Here is a 23,735-nt window from a genome sequence, read left to right as displayed (position 1 = left end):
AACGTGCACCACATAGTACTGTACTGGGACCAGCATCGGGATTTGCCGAGCGAATTAAAGGCTTTTACCACCAAAATAGCAGAGTTCAGCAGACAGGATGAAGAAGAATCCCAAGGCATTTTATACGGACATTAGGAACAAGAGGGGAGCTAGAGAAAGAGTCGGTTCACTCAAGGACCAAGAAGGCAAATTATGTGCAGAACCAAAGGAAGGAGATGAGATTCTTAATGAGTATTTTGCATCGGTATTCACAAAGGAGAGGGACACGTTGATTGGTGGTGTCTCAGAGGGATGTGTACACGCTTTCGAACAGGTTGTTATTACAAGGGAGGAAGTGTTAGGTGTGTTAAAAATCATTAAGGTAGACAAATCCCCAGGGCCAGCGACATTGTTGGAAAAGATTCTCAGAGGTAGGAGCTATGCACATTTGGAAGTGAATGGTCTTATTAGCGACAGATAGCTTGGTTTTGTACGAGGGAGGTCATGGCTAACTAATTTAATTGAATTTTTTGAGGAGGTGACAGAAATAATTGACAAGGGAAGGACTGTGGATGTTGTCCACATGGACTTTAGTAAAGCATTTGATAAGGTCTCTCATTGCAGGCTGGTGCAAAAGATTAAATCACATGGTTTCAGGGGAGAACTAGCTGGATGAATCCAGAACTGGCTTGGCCATAGAAGACAGAGGGTAGCAGTGGAAGGGTGGTTTTCCGAATGGAGGTCTGTGACTAGTGGTGTTCCACAGGGATCGGTACTGGGACCTCTGCTCTTTGTAATATTTATAAATGATTTGGAAGAAAACGTAGCGGGTCTGATTAGCAAGTTTGCGGATAATACTAAGATTGCAGGAGTTGCGGATAGTGATGAATATTGTCAGAGAATACAGCAGGATATAGGTAGGCTGCAAAATTGGGCAGCGAAATGACAGATGGAATTTTTAAAAAAAATTTAGATTACCCAATTATTTTTTCCAATTAAGGGGCAATTTAGCATAGCCAATCCACCTACTCTGCACATTTTTGGGTTGTGGGGGCGAAACCCACGCAGACACGGGGAGAATGTGCAAACTCCACACGGACAGTGACCCAGAGCCAGGGTCGAACCTGGGACCTCAGCGCCGCGAGGCGGTTGTGCTAACCACTAGGCCACCGTGCTGCACTGGCAGATGGAATTTAACCCGGACAAATGCGAGGTGATGCATTTTGGTAGATCCAATTCAGCTGGGAGCTATAAAATAAATGGCAGAACAATCAAGAGCATAGAGTCACAGAGAGATCCAGGCGTGCAGGTCCACAGATCCTTACAAGTGGCAGCACAGGTGGAAATGGTGGTAAAGGAAGCATATGGCCTGCTTGCCTTCATGGGACAAGGTACTGAGTATCAAAGGTCAAAAGTTATGTTATAGTTACATAGAGCGTTGATTTGGCCACATTTGGAATACTGTGTCCAATTCTGGTCACCGCACTACCAGAAGGACGTGGAGGTTTTGGAGAGAATACAGAAAAGGCTGTATACCCCATTCCCCATTCTCCTGCCTTCTCCCCATAATCCCTGATCCCATGATTAATCAAGAACCTATCTATCTATGTCTTAAAGACACTCAGTTGTTTGGTTTCCACAGCCTTCTGCGGCAAAGAGTTCCACAAATACAGAATACAGGATTTTGCCTGGTATGGAGGATATTAGCTATGAGGGGATTGAATCAATTGGGATTGTTCTCCAAAGAGAGACGGTGGCTGAGGGGCGACCTGAAAGAATTTTATAAAATTATGAGGCGTATAGATAGGGTGTACAGTTTGGAGGCTTTTTCCCAGGGTGGAAATGACAATTACAAGGAGGCACAAGTTCAAGGTGAGGGGGAAAGGTTCAGTGGGCCTAGAATGCACTGCCAAGTGAGGTGGTTGAGGCAGATACATTAGCGATCTTTAAGACTTATCTGGATAGGTACATGAACAGATGGTGTACAGAAGGATACAGGCGCTTGGTCTAGATAGGACACGTGATTGGCAGAGGTTTGGAGGGCCAAAGGGCCTGTTCCTGTGCTGTATTGTTCTTTGTACTTTGTTCTATTCCTGAACACTATTTGTTGGTATTTGTTGGTTGATCTTGTAGTCTGTCTTTAATTTCCCTCAGACTATAAACAATTTTGGAAAATCATTTTGAAAAGTACTGCTGTAGTTCTTACCAGCACGACATCTACTTCACAGATTAATTTTAGTTTCTGTTTTATTGAGAGCATTCTTGATATTAAATTACAAGAATGATCCCTGGAATTAAGAGCTTGTCGTGTGAGGAACGGTTGAGGACTCTTGGTCGGTATTTGTTGGAGTTTAGAAGGATGAGGGGGGATCTTATGGAAACTTACAGGATACTGCGAGGCCTGGATAAAGTGGACGTGGAGAGGATGTTTCCACTTGTAGGTAAATCTAGAACCAGAGGTCACAATCTCAGACTAAAGGGACGATACTTTAAAACAGAGATGAGGAGGAATTTCTTCAGCCAGATGGATAGATAGAGATAGAGAAATACAGCACAGAACAGGCCCTTCAGCCCACGATGTTGTGCCAAACTTTTGTCCTAGGTTAATCATAGAATTTTGGACAATTTTTCATGGCCAACCCACCCAACCTGCACATCTTTGGACTGGGGGAGGAAACCGGAGTACCCGGAGGAAACCCACGCAGTCACGGGGAGGATGTGCAGACTCCACACAGACAGTGACCCAAGTCGAAATCGAACTTGGGACCCTGGAGCTGTGAAGCAATTGTGCTATCCACAATGCTACCGTGCTGCCCTTAAGAAGTTAACCTACACTCCATTATTCTACCCTAATCCATGTACCTATCCAATAGCCACTTGAAGGTCCCTAACGTTTCCGACTCAACTACTTCCACAGGCAGTGCATTCCATGCCCCCACTACTCTCTGGGTAAAGAACCTACCTCTGATATCCCCTCTATATCTTCCACCATTTATCTTAAATTTATGTCCTGTTGTAATGGTGTGTTCCACCCAGGGAAAAAGTCTCTGACTGTCTACTCTATCTATTCCCCTAATCATCTTATAAGCCTCTATCAAGTCGCCCCTCATCCTTCTCCGTTCTAATGAGAAAAGGCCTAGCACCCTCAACCTTTCCTCGTATGACCTACTCTCCATTCCAGGCAACATCCTGGTAAATCTCCTTTGCACCTTTTCCAAAACTTCCACATCCTTCCTAAAATGAGGCGACCAAAACTGCACACAGTACTCCAAATGTGGCCTGACCAAGGTTTTGTACAGCTGCATCATCACCTCAAGGCTCTTAAATTCAATCCCTCTGCTAATGAATGCTAGCACACCATAGGCCTTCTTCACAGCTCTATCCACTTGAGTGGCAACTTTCAAAGATCTATGAACATAGACCCCAAGATCTCTCTGCTCCTCCACATTGCCAAGAACCCTACCGTTAACCCTGTATTCCGCATTCATATTTGTCCTTCCAAAATGGACAACCTCACACTTGTCAGGGTTAAACTCCATCTGCCACTTCTCAGCCCAGCTCTGCATTCTATCTATGTCTCTTTGCAGCCGACAACAGCCCTCCTCACTATCCACAACTCCACCAATCTTCGTATCGTCTGCAAATTTACTGACCCACCCTTCAACTCCCTCATCCAAGTCATTAATGAAAATCACAAACAGCAGAGGACCCAGAACTGATCCCTGCAGTACGCCACTGATAACTGGGCTCCAGGTTGAATATTTGCCATCCACCACCACTCTCTGTCTTCTATCGGTTAGCCAGTTTGTTATCCAACTGGCCAAATTTCCCACTATCCCATGCCTCCTTACTTTCTGCACAAGCCTACAATGGGGAACCTTATCAAATGCCTTACTAAAATCCATGTACACTACATCCACTGCTTTACCTTCATCCACATGCTTGGTCACCTCCTCAAAGAAATCAATAAGACTTGTAAGGCAAGACCTACCCCTCACAAATCCGTGCTGACTATCCCTAATCAAGCAGTGCCTTTCCAGATGCTCAGAAATCCTATCCCTCAGTACCCTTTCCATTACTTTGCCTACCACCGAAGTAAAACTTTTTTTTTTTTTCCACCGAAGTAAAACTAACTGGCCTGTAATTCCCAGGGTTATGGAAGATGGTGGTGAATCTGTGGCACTCTTTGTTGCAGAAGGCTGTGGAAACCAAATCACTGAGTGTCTTTAAGACAGAGATAGATAGGTTCTTGATTAATCAGGCGATCAGGGATTATGGGGAGAAGGCAGGAGAATGGGGTATGAAAAATATCAGCCATGATTGAATGGCGGAGCAGACTCAATGGGCCGAGTAGCCTAATTCTGTTCCTACGTCTTATGGTTTTATGGTCTGAAATGACATGGAGAGGTTTGAGGGTATCTGGGCCTTTACCATGAGTTGGCCTTATGTTATTTCACCATGCCTTGTAATTTAATAGATGATGATTTTTGTAGAACCGGAACAGGAGAGACAACAGGAACATATGGTCAGGTAGAAATGAATGACTGGTTTATTATGGTATACACAGAATCACGAAAATTACTACTCCTCTCCTCTGCCCCAAAGAGCCCCTGCACACAGGTCAGGGTTTTACCCTAAGTAGGTTCCCCATGTCAAGGAGAAACCCCACCCCCAGTTACCGGGAGAGCTCATACTCAGCTGTGTAAGGGGGGGGGGGGGGGGGGGACTGAATGGAGCTCAGTCCTTGGCCCCCCCAAGGGGGCCATAACAATTGCAGCGTAATTTGCGTGAGTTGTTTGACTTCATTTGCTCCCGTGTCCGGTTTAAGGTCTGCCGGATTTTCATCCAATTCCGGGTTCATACTCCAGAATTTGTTTTCAGCATCAATTAATCCCCCAGGAAGGATAGTTCTGTTGCTTGTGGTTTTTCCACTTCTGAAAATGGCTCTATTTTAAAATCTTCTTCTTCTTTTTGCAGGCTGGTAGTGTTTCTGAGTGAAAAACAGTTTTGGTTCTGTCTATCATTCTACAGTTGTTGCACTCGGCACCTCCTGCTCGACATTTGGCTTGCCTCAGCAGTTTGCTTCTGCCACAACGGAAGGCATTTCAAAATGGCTGCTGGCGTGCTTTCCCCTGTTTGGGTCGGCGTAAGCATTGGCCGGTGGCCGAACGAACTGAGTGGCCTTGCTCAACCTCCTCCACGTAATCTCTCCTTTGCTGTGAACAAACACCCTGGGTGGGATTCTGTGATCCTGAGGCTAAGTGTTGACGGCGCCGGAAACGCCGTCGCGTTTCTCGACGGCGTCAACACGGTCTCAGGGTCAGCAATTCTGGCCCCTACAGGGGGCCAGCACGGCACTGGAGTGACCCACGCCACTCCAGCTGCTGATCCCGGCGTCAAATGGGTGCCGCGGGATCCGTGCATGCGCAGTGGCACCGGCGCCAAGGCGCGGACGTGCAGTGGCTTCCTTCAACCCGCTGGGCAAATTGGAGCAGGACCACAGGGGCCGGCGCGGACGAAATGAGGCGGCCAGCCAGAGTGGCCGGCCCGCCGATCAGCACGTCCCGATCACGGGCCAGTCCACATCGTAGGCCCCCTCCCCCCGGGGTCGGACCACCCACAGGCCACCCTCCCAACCCTTCCACATCGAGTTCCCGCCGGCTGAGAGCAGGTGTGGACGGCGTTGGCGGGACTCGGCTTTTTTATGACGGCCGCTCGGCTCATCCCGGGCCAATGGCGCCGATTTTGCACTCTGCAGATAATCTCGTACCGGCGTCGAGACGGCGTGGCGCGATTGAAAATGAAATGAAAATCGCTTATTGTCACGAGTAGGCTTCAAATGAAGTTACTGTGAAAGGCCCCTAGTCGCCACATTGCGGCGCCTGTTCGGGAAGGCTGGTACGGGAATTGAACCGTGCTGCTGGCCTGCCTTGGTCTGCTTTCAAAGCCAGTGATTTAGCCCAGTGTGCTAAACCAGCCCCGATTAGCACCAGTCGCGGGAATTCTCCGGCCCAGCCCCGGGCTGAGAGAATCCCACCCCCTATTCTGTTTCCTGCCTTCCCTTAGCCTTGCCATCAGCCTTCACTCGTGCAAAATCCTCTCTTTTCTGTAAGAGATCTGACGATGCTTCAACTCGGACTCCAACTATGATCTTGTTTTGCATCAGCTCAGCCTTCCAGCCGACAGAGATTGTTAATCAACAAATCCCTGATTCCAGGCCGGCCTTACTTTCTTTTTTAAGTTTAGCCCTCTCAATTATTAAATTCTGATGGACGCTGAAATAAATGTTGCAGGACTTCTTCAGAAGAAGTTGAAGCCTCATCAACCCCATGCCTTGCTGTCATGTCATCAGCAATAGAATTTGCAGTACAGAGTCGTGTGCTGACAAAGCCCTTTTGATCTTTTATTTGTCTAATCCTCAAGCAGTTCTGTTCCTTGTGATTCCATTTGTCCCAGTTCTGAGTCTATTGCGAGTCCCCTGTACTCTGAAATGTTTCAGAAAATGCCGGCTAGTTGGGACAACTCTTCTCAGCAGGATTCAGTTGACATTCTGCATGTTGGCCAAAAATATTTTTTTAATCGTGATGACCAAAGCCCTAACAATGCATTGTTGTGTTCAGTGTTCGCTGTCTAGCAAGGAATTCGAAGGACTGCTGGTGATTTGTCCAAGCCAGGATCTTCATTAAAGCACATGTGGTAAGTTGGTGATCAGATAGAGAGCAGGTTATCAAGGAGTTTCTTTATGAAAATGAAAATGAAAATGAAAATCGCTTATTGTCACGAGTAGGCTTCGATGAAGTTACTGTGAAAAGCCCCTAGTCGCCACATTCCGGCGCCTGTCCGGGGAGGCTGGTACGAGAATCGAACCGTGCTGCTGGCCTGCTTGGTCTGCTTTATAAGCCAACGATTTAGCCTTGTGAGCTAAACCAGCACCTTATACTCCCCTGGAACTACCCCAATGCACAGCTGTCCTCATGTACGGCTTGTAACCTTCTGTCGATCACCGAGTCTGTCCTGACTTATATCTGAGTGTCTTGTCACATGACCACTGTCTCGAGACCACATGCTGCATCTATACCGCCATCTGCTGGTTGGAGGTTGCACCACCAACTATATTCAACACAGTCTACAGGCATATCACCACATGCCTTAGATATATGAGGTAACGAAGAGAAGAGAGAGAGAGAATTCATAGAAACAAGACTCCAGAGGAAAGAACATTAGAGCCAGAAGAGTTCTGGCCCGAGGTGGCTATGCTTAAGATGATTGCAAAGTGTTGAATGGGGAGTCCTCAACCATGGGAGGGTTGGAGAAGATTTGGAGGGTCAACCTTGCCTGAAGTAAACAGAAGGCCCAGGAAATCTCAACTTGTAGATGACCCATTGAAAGAGCACACAGGCCAAATGGTCACTCTTCCAATTTCTGACAGATATCTCACTGTGGGAGAGCAGATAGTGCTCTCTGAACTGTGGCAGAAACGTGGGTCAAACTCAAAGGGCCAAATGTTTCAGTGGTTAGGTCTTTTCAGTGAGCTACCATTCCTTAACTTCCCAGCTCATTCTGTGGCAGCTGCATTTCAGAACCAGACAGGATAGGACGACTTGTTTCCGAGTGAAACTGCAGTTTCTCTGATATTTTTGCAGTCAAACCCCATGCTCTGATTTATTAATTTAATAGAATAAGATTGAGGGATAGATATGTTGCCTAATGTTCAGTTTAACACAAGTGGGGAAGGTAGCCAAGAAGGCATACGGCATGCTTGCCTTCATTGGCCAGGGCATTGAGTATAAGAATTGGCAAGTCATGTTGCATCTGTTTATAACCTTAGTTAGGGCACACTTGGAGTATCATGTTCAATTCTGGTCACCACACTATCAGAGAGATGTGGAGGCTTAAAAGAGGGTGCAGAAGAGATTTACCAGGATGTTGCCTGGTACGAAGGGCATTAGCTATGAGGGAAGGTTGAATAAACTCGGTTTGTTCTCACTGGAACGACGGAGGTTGAGGGGCGACCTGATAGAAGTCTACTAAATTATGAGGGGCATAGACAGATGGATAGTCAGAGACTTTTTCCCAGGGTAGAGGGGTCAATTACTAGGGGGCATAGGTTTAAGGTGCGATGGGCAAGGTTTAGAGGAGATGTACGAGGTAAGTTTTTTACATAGAGGGGACTGGGTGCCTGGAACTCGCTGCCGGAGGAGGTGGTGGAAGCAGGGACGATAGTGACATTTAAGGGGCATCTTGACAAATACATGAATAGGATGGGAATAGAGGGATACGTACCCAGGAAGCGTAGAAGATTTTAGTTTAGACGGGCAGCCTGGTCGGCACGGGCTTGGAGGGCCGAAGGGCCTGTTCCTGTGCTGTACTTTTCTTTCTTCTTTGTTCTTTTGTTGTTAATAGAATTGATTGTTGGGTGAAACTGTCGATTCGATGATGCTGTCTTTGTGTTGCTTCCAATGACAAGCTTCTGCTTTACAGTGTCTGCCCAGAGCCTTTTCACTCTGTGAGCATACAGAAAATGTAATTTCCACAGTTTGATCAGCGAAAAGGGACTGCAGATGAGTTCTGATCATCACTAGTCTGATTTAAGCATGTTATATCTGAGGGAGGCATGGTATCTTGTCCCAATATACTGCATCACGAGAGTGGGAGGAAGATTAATACAATTATTTGCGACACAGTGAATTCTCAATCATGGCTGGGGAGCAAAACAGAAGCAAAAGGATTTCTCCTCAAGGAATGAAGGACAATTTGGTGGCAATCTACGTTTCATTCATGCATTTTCAAGTGTTTCATTTCAGAGAAGTATTAGCAGAAACTCAGATCAGTTTATCTGACGGTCTTCCTTCTGAATCGTGTACGAGTGGAAATATATTTTATAAATGAGAGAAGTCAGCAAGGAAATAACCACATGATGAAGCTGTGACAAAGATCCCAATCCAAAGCACTGAATAAAATCATCGCATTATACACTACAGAAGGAGGCCACTTGGTCCATCACATCTATGCCGACTCTTTGAAAATGCAGTTAGCTCCTCTCCCTTGCGCTTCATCCCTAAAGTGGCTGGTTTAGCTGAGTTCACGTGATGTGGGTTCAATTCCCCGCACCGGCTGAGGTTATTCATGAAGGCCCTGCCTTCTCAACCTTGCCCCTCGCCTGAGGTGTGGTGACTCTCAGGTTCAATCACCACCTGTTAGCTCTCCCCCCTCAAAGGGGAAAGAAGCCTATGGACTACTGGAAATATGCTGACGTTGCTTATCCCTGGGCCTGAAGATATTTCTTTCCAGATGCGTATCTGCTTCCACCAACCCTTCAGGCAGCACAATAACAGGAAATACTGGACAATCTCAGCAGGTCTGGCAGCATCTGTGGCGAGAGAGGGAGCGAACGCTTCGATTCTGGATGTCTGGCAGCACAGTCCAGGTCGCAACAACGTGCGTTTTAATCACCTTGAATCTGTGTCTGCGGATGACCCCCCTCCCTCCCCTCACTCCCCCGCCACCATCACATCCCACCGGGGAATGGGAAGAGTTTCCAACTTGCCGATCAAGCCCCATGATCATTTTGAACACCAGTTGTGTATTATTTGCTTTCCGCCTTCTGATGGAGGAATCAGAATGACTGTTGGAGGAAAACCGAACCAGACTGTCATCTGAGAATTAGATTAGCCAGGCCTGAAGCCCTGATTCTCTGATAACATCTGAGACACTCAGTAAAATTTGGCCAGTCAGACTGAAATCCCTTCTGACTGAACAAAGCCCACTTGCACTCCAAAAGCTCTTTCATCAATTAAAACCCCCGAACAAAGATAGTGAATGTAATTCACCGAGCTGGTTTCGATCTGCATTCATCAAGCATTAGAATCAGCACCCTTGTAATGTATCAGGGATTAATGGCAATGTGACATGCTGTCTGAAGCCTCATGTTGCTTCCAGGCGGAAAGATATGTCTGTTCCGCAATGTCATCCCCCATTGTGAAAGTGGTCACATTTCTTCAGGAATCGCAATAATTTGAGGATTTTTTTCAACTTTTGACTCTGCGAGAATGAACTTGAAGTTTGGAGTTCGCAAGACCCAATGGTCTTTTATCCGTCCTTTTCACAGTCCGTATTTATTATATTAGCAGGGTTCAAAATGACCATTTGGTTGCATTTTCACCACTTGGGTCGGAAAGTTGGGCAGTTAAACCTGGCACTTCAGTACTGCACTGCGAGAGCGCGGCATGATTCAGGGCGCATTGCACACTAAACCAAAGGCCAGTCTGGTGGATGTAAAATATCCACTGGCTCGCCTGAAAACAAGGGGGTGGGTTATCTTGCAACTCTCCCAATATTTACCGCTCAATCTATGCCGCCAAAAATGATTAACTGTTTTAAGTAGGGTAGATACGGAAAAGCTATCTTGCCTGGCAGTAGAGTCATAACCGGAGAATGCAGATTTAAGATAGTCGTGATTGTTTGGAGGTCAGTCATCTCAGTCCCGAGAATCACTGCAGGAGTTCCTCAGGGTGGCGTCCGAGGTGCAACATCTTCAGTTGTTTCATCAACGACCTTCCCTCCATCAAAATATCAGAAGTGGGGAGTTGGTCACGGATGATTATGCAATGTTCAGCACCATTCACGACTCCTCAGATACTGAAGCAGTCCATATCCAAATGCAGCATGTCCATATCCAAATGCAGCAGAGTACCTTTAAGAAATGGGTGTTTAAGAAATATACCTTTAAGAAATGGGTGTTTATCAGATGTCAGAGTGTGGGTGGAGCTCGGTTGTCTGTCAGCTTTTTTACTTTTGTTTTAGGCTGTTTACTGCAGGGTGTGTTTTAGTTTGGTTGTCAATGTTGGAGCTGAAGTCAGACAGAGCAGGTGCACTGTTGATCTCTCTGCCATGAAAAGACTATCTCTTGATCATTTGGTGAATTCAGAATTCTAAATGTTCTCAGTAGTGACTTTAACCTGATGTGCTTCTGTTAAAAGGTGTTTCTTTTGTCTTCTGCATGTTGTTTGGGAAGTTATTAAGGATTACTTAGTGTTGTAGTCTTTGGGGGTTGTATTTGAATTAATGGTTGCTAAAATGTTCACTGTATGTTTTAAAAAGGTTAACTTGAGTTCATAGAATAAACATTGTTTTGCTTTGAAAAAATATTTTTCCATTTCTGCTGTACTACACCCGTAGAGTGGGCCATGTGCTGCCATACCACAATCTATTTCAAGTTGTGGGTCAGGGGAAGTCCATGCGACACTTTGGGGTTCTCTAAACCCTGGCCCATAACAAGCAAGACATGGACAATATTTAGGCTTGGGCTGACATGTGGCAAGTTATATTTGTGGCACACACAGCTGGGCAACGACCTTATCTAACAAGAGAGAATCTAACCACTGCCCTTTGACATTCAGTGGCATTACTATTGCTGAATCCCACAGTCAACATCCTGGGGGTTACCATCGACCAGAAACTAAACTGGACTAGCTATGTACATACTGAGGCTATAAGAGCAGGTCAGAGGCTGGGAATTTTGTGGCCAGTAATTCACCTCCTGCCTCCCCAAAGCCTGTCCACTATCTACAAGTCACAAAGCATGGGTCGTATGGAATAATCTCCACTTGCCTAGTTGAGTGAAGCACCAACAGTACTTGAGAAGCTCAACACCATCCTGGATAAGGCAGCCCACACACAAATATTCACCACTGATGCACAGTAGCTACAGTGTGTACCACCTACAAAATGTACTGCAGCAACTCACCCAGGCTCTGCGGACAGCACTTTCCAAACCGATGACCTCTATCACCTCGAACAAGAGCAGCACATTCAAAGGAACAGCACCACCTTGAGGTTCATCTCCAAGTCACTCACCATCCTGACTTGGGATATGTCACCCTCCCTGCACTGCAGTGGTTCAAAACCCTGGAACTCCCTCTCTAACAGCACTGTGGGTGTACCTACGCCACATGGACTGCAGCGGCTCAAGAAAGTGGCTCACTGTCACCTTCCCAAGGCGCCTAGCCAAGGAGGCCCACAGCCCGTGAACCAATAAAGAAATGAAAATTGGCAACAAAGACAGGGATGGGCAAGGGGAGGAGAGTCCTTTGACTCAGTGAATTGTGATCTGGAATATGCTGCTGAAAAGGCTGGTGGGAGAAGATTTGACAGAAACTTTCAAAGGGAAATTGGACCAATACTTGAAAAGGAAAAATATGCAGGGCTTTGGGAGCTTGAGGCTTTGCAAACTGGGTTGCCCCCTATTATAACAATGACTGCTCTTCAAATATTATACATCAGCTGCAAGACATTTTTGTGCATCATGAGGCCTACTAAGTCCCTTTGCAAAATCTTTTTTCAGGGAGTTCTGCACATGATTAGGATATGGAACACAACCATCATAGCAGCTGAGAATAAAACACTGCCTTCTGACTTTCTAAAACAGAGAGCTCAGTGCTCCAACTAATAGGGAAAAATAATCATTTCCTAAAAATAAGAGTGAAATAAGGAAATGAATTTGCCTGAACACCGAGCTTTGAGGTGAATGATTGTACAGAAGATCACTGATAAATGATAACGGTTCCTCCATCAGTATAAACAAGCCCCATAAAAACAGTTCCTGCTTATTATGAGCATTTTATAAGGGAAATCATTACTGCAACTGATTGCTGGCATATCGCTTGTGCAAATGCAGTCCCAGTCAGAAACAAAGTTGTGTCTTTAATTTAATTCTGAACAACCTTTACGCTGCCGTAAAGCTGTCCCTGACTCCCTTCCACCCCAGCGTCACCATCAGCAATGGCACCTTCAACAGATGTACGGTTTAGCTCAGTTGGATACAGCTGGTTCGTGATTCAGAGGCCAACAGCGCGGGTTCAATTCTCGTACCGGCTGAGGTTATCCACGGAGGCCCCGCCTTCTCAACCGTGCCCCTCGCCTGAGGGTGTGTTGACCCTCGGGTTAAATCACGACCAGTCAGCTCTCCCCCTCAAAGGGGAAAGCAGCCTGTGGTCATCCGGGACTGTGGCGACTTTACTTACTCTACAATTCTGTCTGTACTACTTAACACTCCCCCAAAGCCTGGCACTGAATGTCTCATCCTTCAGTCATGCTGCCGATATGCTCAATCTCTCTCCCAACTCTTGTTGGCTATCCCATCACCCACCTCATGTTGCCATATGGAAGGAAGGGAAGGCATGAAGGAGGGAGAGAAGGATTTACATTTCTGTAGCATCTTTCATGACCTTAGTGCCTCTGAAAATGCTTTACTCAAATGAAGACCTTGGAAGCGTAGTCACTATTTGATTTCAGGGAAACATGGCAGCCGCTTTGTGCACAGCAAGCTCCCACAACCAGAAATGTGATCATGACCAGATAGACTGATTTTATTAATATTTGTTGAGGGATAATGATTAGCCAGGGAGAAGCAAGCTGTTTATCGTCGAACAGTGGGATTTGACACTGTGAATATTCATCCGCACGTGGATTTAATTTCCAATTTTCACACGAGGAATAATTAAGCTCATGGACAGCGATATTCCCACTTACTGTCACACAACAAACTGGCCGCCAGGAATGTTTGAGTTCCTTGTACTTCATGTCTGAAAGGAAGGGAAAGCACAGGTGAGACAAAGGGTGATTTGGAACTAAAGGCGAAGCAAGTTCCAAAGTAACGGGAAGAGGCAGGTTACGGGGTGACAGTGCATGATGCAGCAGGGTGAATCATGTGGAGGAGGTCTTACCAAACGCACAATGAAAAATGAGAGGACCTGATAGAAATTAACGCTAATTGGAGTTTAAGGAAAAGACAGAGAGAAATTGAGATGAAGAGAGGAACAAAATTTCTGACATTACAACAGGAACTACCCTTCAGGAATATCGGGCTGGATCTTCCCGCCCCGCCCACCACAAGATCGCCACGGGCGGGAGGCGGACCACGTAAAGGTCCATTGACCTCGGGCGAGAATATCTGGTCGCCGGGCAGTACGCGGACGGAGAGTCCCGCCCATCATATTTGAAGAACTTTGAGATGGCACAGGGATGTGAAAGGCGCTGTATAAATACAATTCCTTCCTTTCCTTTCTTCAAGCTCAGAATCTTGTGTCGAGGTGTGGCAGTCATACAAATGGACAAACAATGGGGGACAGAAGCTGGTTGATACTCGTGTGACTGGATGTCATCATCAAACAAGAGGTCAAATCCTTGGTGATGGAGAGGGAACGGTATTTAGAATCTAAATCTCCAGCTTGGTGCAGTTCAGACAGTCGAATCTGATGGAGGGCCACAGTTGATTCTCTGGACTGCCTGACTTAGCTCTTAATTGCAACACATTCGGCCTGAACTTCGGCGGAAAGGGGGAATTGCGGAGGATGAGGGGCCGGGTGGTCAGTGGGTGGGTCAGGTTGTTCGGGGCGGTGGGTCAAGTTGCGCAGTTGGTTTGGGGGATTTGTGTGGTCAGTGGGGCAGATGGTCATTTGAGATTCAGGGAGACAGCGGGAAGGTTGGTTGGTCAGTGGGTATCAGATGGTCAAGGGATGGTCATTGGGAGGTGTTCAGTGCACAGGTCAGGTGGACAAAATGTGGGAGGGGCGTTCAGTGGAGGGGGGATCGGATGGTCAAGGGACGTCCCGTGTGGGTTGTTGTCGGGGGTGGGGGGTGCCTTGGGGACTCTGTCAGAGAATGGGGGTGGGTGGGAAGGGGGAGGGGGGGGGAGGCGGGGAGGACGACACTGGGTGCCAGTACGATAGTTACCCACGAGCTGGAAATGATTTTAATTCTTGTAACTTTTCCTGATTAACTATTACAGTAAGAGTCAAAACCATCCAAAGTTTGCGATTTAAATTGTTGGGTATTTGATAGGCAGTCCGATTTGGGGGGGAGCTCGTGGCGGGCTTCCCCTGCCCACCTTTGCGGTACCCTGAAGTTACATTGTCCTGGAGCCTGGAAGTATCAGATTGGCCTGGGAACCTCTCCATGAAGTTGAAAGTAGTCTTGTGCCTGGAAGAAGGAAGAAAACATGCTGACTTATGGATCTACACTTCTCAGTACTGCGTCAGCAAAAGGCAACCTATTTATTATCAAATAAATTATTTAATGACTGAAAATTAAATTCATATTGGTGCGGGTGAAGTAATTTGTTTCACTTCAGCTTTTGCCGCTTACCGTGTTTGGCTGATTAATTCCCAGTGTGACAGCCATCACTCAGCCCGCTGCTGTTTGTTATCCTTAAATGAAAGAGCTCTGATGATCCATTACTGTAACATTAGCTACATTGCTCATTTCCAGGCAATTGAGAGGATAAAGAAACTAAATAGAAAAAAACACATGGAATTGGGCTGCTCGCTGTGAAAGGACTCCTTGATGGAAAGTGTGAATTCAAACTCTACTTTCCGGCCATTGTGTGTGTTTCACAGAGATATTTGACACCAGCAGAACCATAACTAAGAAGAAGGGTCTTAAATCCACATTGACGAATGATCTCCAATAATAATCTTTATTATTGTCACAAGTAGGCTTACATTAACACTGCAATGAGGTTACTGTGTGATGCACGATCAATTGTACAAAGGCTTGGATACAACTGAGGCTTTATTGCTCTAAGATGTGTGGCTTCCCACAGCAGCTAGCGAAATGGCTGCTGAATGAGGACACGCATATTTATACTCCGCCTACTGGGCGGAGCCAGCAGGCAAGGACGACCGGCGAACCTGTAGTACAGGTCCTACCTTACATCACCTAATACAGGTGTAACAGTGATTTACCACACTGTGAGAATCCCCTAATTGCCACATTCCGGTGCCTGTTCGGGTACACAGAGGGAGAATTCAGAATGTACAATTCAACTAACAAGCACGTCTTTCGGGACTTGTGGGAGAAAACCGGAGCGCCCGGAGGAAACCCACGCAGACACGGGGAGAACGTGCAGACTCCGCACAGACAGCGACCCAAGCCGGGAATCGAACCCGGGACCCTGGAGCTGTGAAGCAACAGTGCTAACCACTGTGATACCCTCTCTGCACGCTGCTGTTGTCAGTCACGAAGGGGACACGCACATCTCATTCACACCTGTAGCATTTGGTTAAAAAAATAAATGTGTGGATCAGTGAGCTCGCTCACCTCTGAGATATTACCTTGGGTCTTTGTCAGACGGAAGGGATGAATCTCTTCAGTGCTTCACACATGAGTTAGTCCAGTTCCCAATGCTCAGGAGTGCATGACACCATCTTCATCATTCACAACTCGCACGGAAAACAAGTCATAGGCCCCAAAAGACCCAAGTTTAAATCCTGAAGAGGAGACTGAACGATTAAAAAAAAGCCTCTGATTTCTACTTCATGAATCTCTCCAACTGCGCCGCATGTTGCTGATACGACTATGGCAATTGAATGGCGTTGCGCGTTGCATCAGAATTCCAAAACCCTCGGCTTCACCTCTGGGCCAACCATCCAATTCCAAAGGCCAGAGTACGGGTGAATAGTGAGAAGCCGAGTTCTGTAGAATAGGCCTACTCTTGACTTCAGTTTTAAATTCATGATGAGGGGAATTTATTTTCCAACCTGCCCCACTGTTTATTTTCAGATCAGAGTTGGACTAAGGCACCATCTGCCTCTGAAGTGAATGCAGAAGATCCCACTGCGCTATTGAAAATAAAGCTTTACAGCCAGTGAAGTACTTTTGAAGGGCTGTTACTGTAGTAATGTCGGAAATGCAGCAAGATCCCATCAACATCCACGGGATAATGCGAGATCTTCTGTTTTAGCAGTTGTGATGGGAGGACACCAGGCGAATTCTCCTGCTCATTGTATCATTGGATCTTTGAAGTGTACATGTCAGAGAGGGTACAGAGGACGTTTCGTTCCGTGCCTCACTGTGAAAAGAAGGCATCCCCAAAAATGCAGCACTCCTCCAGTACTCTGCTGAATTCTCAGCCTACGTTACCTGTTCCTTTTTCCTTCCTTCTTCCAATGGATGTGGCATAATCGGCAACTCCAGCATTTGTTGCCCATTCATAAATGACCTTGAGCCGGGTGAGTTGCTCGGCCATTTCAGGTGACTCAGCCACATTGCTGTGAGTCTGGAGGCACATGGAGACGAGACCGGGTAAGGACAGCAGATTTAGCTCCCTAAGGGACATTAGTGAACCAAGTAGGCTTTCACAACAGAACGGTAAACATCACTGAGATGAGCTTTAAATCCCAGATTAATTTTCTAATTTAAATTCTGCAAACTACCATGATGTGATTTGAACCAATGCAACAGAATCACAGAATTGTTATGGTGCAGAAGGAGGCCATGGCTGCACTGGTTCGCCAAATGAGCATTATGATTTTTACCTTTTCCTCGTAACACCACACTTAGTTCCTTGTCGAATAATCATCTGATACCCTCTGGGGTGCCTTGACAGAGCCTGCCTCCATTAGCCTCAGGGTAACAGCTGATCTCTCCCTCCATCAAGATCAACAGAGAAACCTTTTACGAAGGGTCATCTGGACTCGAAACATCAGCTCTTTTCTCTCCCTATAGATGCTGCCAGACCTGCTGAGATTTTCCAGCATTTGCCCAGATCAAAAAAGCCTCGTGAACAAGTGGAAGACCAAGGAAGCTCTTCAAAGACACTTTGGCTCACCTGAAGAAATGCAACATAGACGTTAACGCCTGGGAGATGCTTGCTCAGACAAGACCGACTTGGAAGAATCTCCTGATTGAAGGGACACAATTCTTCCCGGGCACCCGACGGCAAGAGGAGACCCGGAAAAGGAACCTGAGTAAGGGATACCACCGATCTTGGACTGTAGGCCAATCCCACATCCGGAAAACATCTGCAAAGTGTTCAGAGAAAGGTGTTGCTCTGGGATCTGGCTCATTAGCCAGGCAAGGATCAGTAACACAAACATTCTGAGGTGAAGAATCATACTCATTGGCGAGTGATTACCGAAGAGAAGAGTGATCTAGCTCAGCTCCGCTCTTGCCCCATTGAAGTCAACTCTCTCCCAGGTCATTATTTTCACTCTGAATTTCCCACTGTCCTTTATTACCATCATCCTAAAACATATGATACTCGATTCTCTTGGCCCACCTAATTTTCAAGAACCATGAGTAGTAATGCCTCCGTTCTTGTTGGACATTCATACGTAGGTCTACCCTTCCTTGAGCCAAGCCTCTGTTATCGTCACACCATCACGGGCGGGATTCTCTGACCCCCCGCCGGGTCGGAGAATCGCCGGGGGGCAGCGTGAATCCTGCCGGTTGCCGAATTCTCCGGCGCTGGGGATTTGGCGGGGGCGGGAATCGCGCCACACCAGTCGGCGGCCGCTAGCAGCATCCCCCCCTTGTCCAGGCTATTCTCCGGCCCGCGATGGGCCAAGTAGCAGCCCGTTTTCGGCCGGACCAGCCGGCGTAAATTAGAGTAGATACATACCGGCGAGATCTGGCTGTGCGGGTGGCCTCCGGGGACCTCGGGGAGGCACGGTGGGGGGGGGGGGGAACTGGCCCCGGTAGGTGCCCCCACGGTGGCCTGGCCCACGATCAGGGCCCACCGATCCGTGGGCTGGCCTGTGCTGTGGGGGCACTCTATTCCTCTGCGTCGGCTGGTGTAAAAGTCCGCAATGGCCGACGCGGAGATGAACCCCACCTGCGCATGTGCTGGGATGATGCCAGCACACGCTGGCGCTCCCGTGCATGTGTCAACTGGTGTCGGCCGGCGGAGGCCCTTTGGCGCTGGTTGGCGTGGCGCCAAGCCCCTTCCGGCCGGCAGGGCGCAAACCACTCCGTCTGCCGACCTAGCCCCTGAAGGTGCGGAGGATTCCGCACCTTCGGGGCGGCCTGACTCCGGAGTGGTTCACGCCACTCCTCGGCGCCGGGAACGCCCGCCCCACCAGGTAGGGGAGAATCCTGCCCCAGATTTCCACAACACAATCTGAGCCTGTGACTCTCCAATCTTATTTCCAATACTCCGTGCATTCACAAATGTGCGCAGTAACCCTGGTTTAGACCTCATTACTTTCTCCCTTACTCTGGCTTCACCTATTAATTAACGGTTCTCTATTTTGTTGCTTTCTGTCTCTCTCAGTGTTTTGTGCATCCTGACCCACGAACATAGTTTGAACAAATTTCTGCTCTCTGCAACAGAAATATTGAAATGTTTGTAATGTTCTCGTTACTGAATTGAAGCCCCTCAGTGCGCCTCTTGGCCTCTGGAGAAAATGGGAATATCAGTGCACATTCTTCTGATGGCAATTTGAAATGTTTCGTCAAGTTTCTTTCAGATATTTATGTATAAAATCTATTTTTGCAAAAGTAAGAATTGTGTATCCTCGTATGCCTTTCTGATATTTTCTTCAGTCCCCACACCCCTGTTGAGTAAGCGAAAATAAATTCTTCCCAACAGCACCAGCGAGGTAAGGAACTCAATCTGGGCTCTGATCAACAACCTGCCCAGCTTGTACTGGCGCCATCTCCCCCAGAACCTGTCCCAGTAATCTCCTCCTGCACCACTTTCCTGTCAAGCATTCATCTGCCCAGTCATCCTATTTCTGTACTCTGGCACTGGGGGTGATTCAGGGATTCCTCCTTGTATCGGGCATTGGAGAGGCCACACCTGGAGTACTGTGCGCTGTTTTGGTGTCCTTATCTGAGGAAGGATGTTCTTGCTATGGAGGGAGGGCAGCGAATGTTTACCAGGATGATTCCTGGGATGGCGGGACTGTCATATGTGTAGAGACTAAATCGGTTAGGATTATATTCATTGGAGTTTAGAAGAGTGAGAGGCGATCTCAAAGAAACTTACAAAATTCTAATAGGATTAGACAGGGTAGATTCAGAAAGAATGTTCCCAATGGTGGGGGAGACCAGAACTGGGGGTCATCAGTTGAGGATAAAGGGTAAACCTTTTAGGACTGAGGTGAGGAGAACTTTCTTCACCCAGAGAGTGATGAAGCTGTGGAATTCACTACCACAGAAAGTAGTTGAGGCCAAATGGTTGTGTAATTTCAGGAAGGAATTAGATACAGCTCTTGGGGATAAAGGGATAAAGGGTTATGGAGGGAAGGCGGGGTCAGGGTGTTGAACGCGATGATCAGCCATGATCATGATGAATGGCGGAGCATGCTCGAAGGGCCGAATGTCCTCTTGCTGCTTCTGTTTTCTATGTTTCTACTACTTTCGAGTTCTGCTTGCTAAGTTTCTGCCTCGCTCTCTAAATTCGTTTTTTTAGACCTCATCCCCTTCCTACCTCAGTCACTGACACCAATATGGACCACAGCATCCAGCCGTTCAGCTCCCCAGAAGAAGGTCCTGCAGCTGCTCTGTGACAGTCTTGGCCCCGGCACCACGGAGGCAACATGCCATCTTGGAGTCACGTCTACAGCTGCAGAAATGCCTGTCTGTTCCCCTAACAACATCCCTGTCACTATTGCTCTTCCCTTCTGCTTCCTCCCCAGAGCATTACCCTGGGTCTAGATCTCGAGGGCTGCGACAACACTACTGTGCCACCGCTTCACCACCATTTTTTATAACATTTCTTATATTGTATCCGAGAACCCTACAAGGCAAGAGGGGGCCATTCGGCCCATCATAATTCAGATTGCCATCAGCGAATGCAACTTCTCTTTCATACTTACAAACGATTCAGCCAGAACCATGAATGATGGAGCACTTGTAGTGTCCCCATTTACCTCGGGAGGCTTATTCACACTTGCTGCATTGCTTTTTAATTTATAAAAATTGCCCTATCCGAGATTTGTCATTTTGGGAATGGTGTAACCAGGACAGCTGGGATTAAGGATCATACACCACTTCACCCAGTTCCTTGCTCTGGTTTTGCTCAGGAATGTACAGCACCAAAGCAGGCCATTCGGCCTCATTGGTCAATACCTCTGCTTTTGAAAACTCACCATTATTCTTAGAATTCCCCCTATACCAAAAAGGGCCGACATTCTAAATGGTGAACAGGGATTCTCATTCCCTGACTCTGATGCAGGCTTCGGTGGGTCCTATTCAGGTCAAACTATATTTTCAAGTTATCCCCCGGTATAACCCATACCTTCACCGAAGATTGTATCTACTTACCACTTAATAGCATCGATCCTGGGTCCCGCATTGCTAAGTAAGTAAAGTAGACTTTGGAATAACCACTGTTTCAGGTTAAATTAAGTTATTTTATTATTATATTTTTTCTTTTAAAAGCTGAAATCACTTTCTTTACAGAAAGGTAAAAAGATCTTGCTTCTGGATCCTGCTGGTTAGTTGAAGGGACCTTCAGGCCCACCTTGACAATCAATCTTCTTTAAAGTCTGGTCTTCTTGAGGTGTATTCACTGGTTAGCTCCATTGCTGTGTCTTGTCGATCCCATGTACTGAGCTATAAGAGCTGGCTCTGATAGCTATCTCTCAGCTGACTCTGACTTCTGTTTAAATTCTAGTCTTCCTTAGATGTATAGCTGTTTAAGCTCGGCTGCTTGTCTTGTCTTTCCCATGACTGAGCTGTGAGAGCTGAATATGCTTCTCTCCTCTCTCTGAGTTCTCCGAGTTCTGCTCTGCTTCTGCTCTCTGGATTTATATCCTCTTTCTTACAGTTATTCAGGTTTTATGACCTTATTATCAATTAACTTATTTCACTTTGATTGTAAAAAGTATCTTTGATCTAAACATTCTAATACAACTAAGTATTCATTTTGGGAATAACCTCACCTCTCAGATCTGATTACATTGTCCTTCATGGGATCTTTCCTTGTATCCTCTCGGGTTTCTCTCAAACCAGAAATTGCCAGACTCCCATGTTTCAAATGACACATTTTTCTGTATTTTCAACAACATCTCTTTGCACATTACCTTGTCTGACCCCATCAACATACCCCGCCTTTCCTTTCGAACTCATGGCTTCAGTTTTTCATTAAGTGTGCCAGTGTTATCCACCTCAGTCAGTGCATATTGTAGTGAGCTCCACATCCTCTGGGTGATGAGATTGCTAAATTCTCTGCTGCATTTATTAGTGGTTGCCGTCTATTTATTGTAGTTCAAAGATTTAACAGACTAGATGTTAATCTATGGGAAAAATGATGATGTGCTAATGACATCAGTCAGTCACGTCCTTGGTACTGATGGGCAGCCCCGAGGAGCGATGCACCTCCTTGCTAACTCACTATGAAAACTCTGCAATTAGTGTAAATAAATCAGTTTTTAAATAGATACACCTGTGACTCCTCCTTGCTAGAATTCAGACCTGTGTTCAGCTCCGATGGCAACTCTATGATAAAAAGTAAAAGGCAAGTCCTGACTTCTTCGGCAAGTTATTTGTGTTCAATATTCAGTTTGCCGACAGTAAGACAGTGCCACCTGCATCCCCTTTATATATTAGTGCAGTAGATTAAACAATAAGTGCAAACTACTAAACAATTTAAACCCCAATTCCCACTTAAGTACACATGAATCACTTCCTTACAGCCTGGCACCTTCGACGACATGGTAGCAGCAGCGGTGGCAATAATTTAGTCTATTGTTGGTGCCACACAAAGGGTACCCACAGTCCAAGGGCACCATGAGCCCGCTCTGCCAAGATATCTCGTCAAGCTTCCTGCCGACACACTCACGGGAGATGGCAACGATGGCAGAGTGGCCAAAACAGTCACTATTTCTACCGCGCTCGTTTTCAAACTTTGGGGATACGCACGGATATTGTTGCAGCAAGATGCACCATGGGAAATAGCCACAAGCAATCCAGGTTGGTCCTTTCACTTTTTCTGCGAGGCCACCCTTGGTGTTTCCAACCAGGCCGAAACCTGACAACATGGGACAGCAGGCGGGAAACTGCACCGCCGTCATTTTGAAATGTCTGCGCTGGGGAGCAAATAGCAAGATTTCCTTGAGTGCTCTTCATGATGAGGGTTGGGACGAGTCCAACGTTTCTGCTGCGTTAGATTGTCTAACAAATGTGGCAACCAACAACACCGCCAGCGGTTAACTCCTCTCCTGCCCCTCCAAGGTGAAGTTCAGCAGCATTTCCAGGATTCTGACCCAGTGATTTTCAGACCAGAGAGTTAACAAGTTAACAACACATTTCAACCTTCAATTGAACGCAGGAGCATTTGAAATGGCTGAACACCTCGCCTGACTCCACACTATTCCTCTTCAGCCTTCCACCACCAAACCTCAGGGGCGAGGATCAACAAGCCTACATTACCATTGCACTCTGCCTTAAGGGCCAACACATCACTAAAAAACCTTCATGTCATCCGAAACCAAGCTGCTTCCCTACTTAACAGGATTTCCTGTGTGCAGTGAGACATCATACAAAATGTCAATGCGACTCTCCCATCCAACACCAGGAATTTTGACAACTTCTTCAACTGCTGGGGAAGCTGAGGACTGAAAATCATGGAGCAGGTTTCCGGTCAGGTGGGAAAAGCTGGGTGGCTGCCGCCGGCTGCACTGATGAATTTTCCCGTCATGTTTTTTGACACTTAATCAAGCAAAATCAAGGAGGCGGGTCCTATGTCATTACGCTGGTGGCATTGACACTCTATGAACATGTCCCGCCAGCACCCAGGTCCAAAACGGGTGCCCCAGTTTTAAAAAGATAAAAAGAAAATAAAGGAACAACTTCATCAGCACCGCGGAACCCACCCCGCACACGTCCGCCACCCCCACGAACACGGAACCCACCCCGCACACGTCCGCCACCCCCACGAACACGGAACCCACCCCGCACACATCCGCCACCCCCACGAACACGGAACCCACCCCACACACGTCCGCCACCCCCACGAACACGGAACCCGC

The sequence above is a fragment of the Scyliorhinus canicula genome, chromosome 4 (assembly GCF_902713615.1).
Source record: "Scyliorhinus canicula chromosome 4, sScyCan1.1, whole genome shotgun sequence".
Classification (NCBI taxonomy): Eukaryota; Metazoa; Chordata; class Chondrichthyes; order Carcharhiniformes; family Scyliorhinidae; genus Scyliorhinus; species Scyliorhinus canicula.
The sequence above is the reverse complement of the archived record's forward strand: the minus strand, read 5'-3'. Positions refer to the sequence as shown.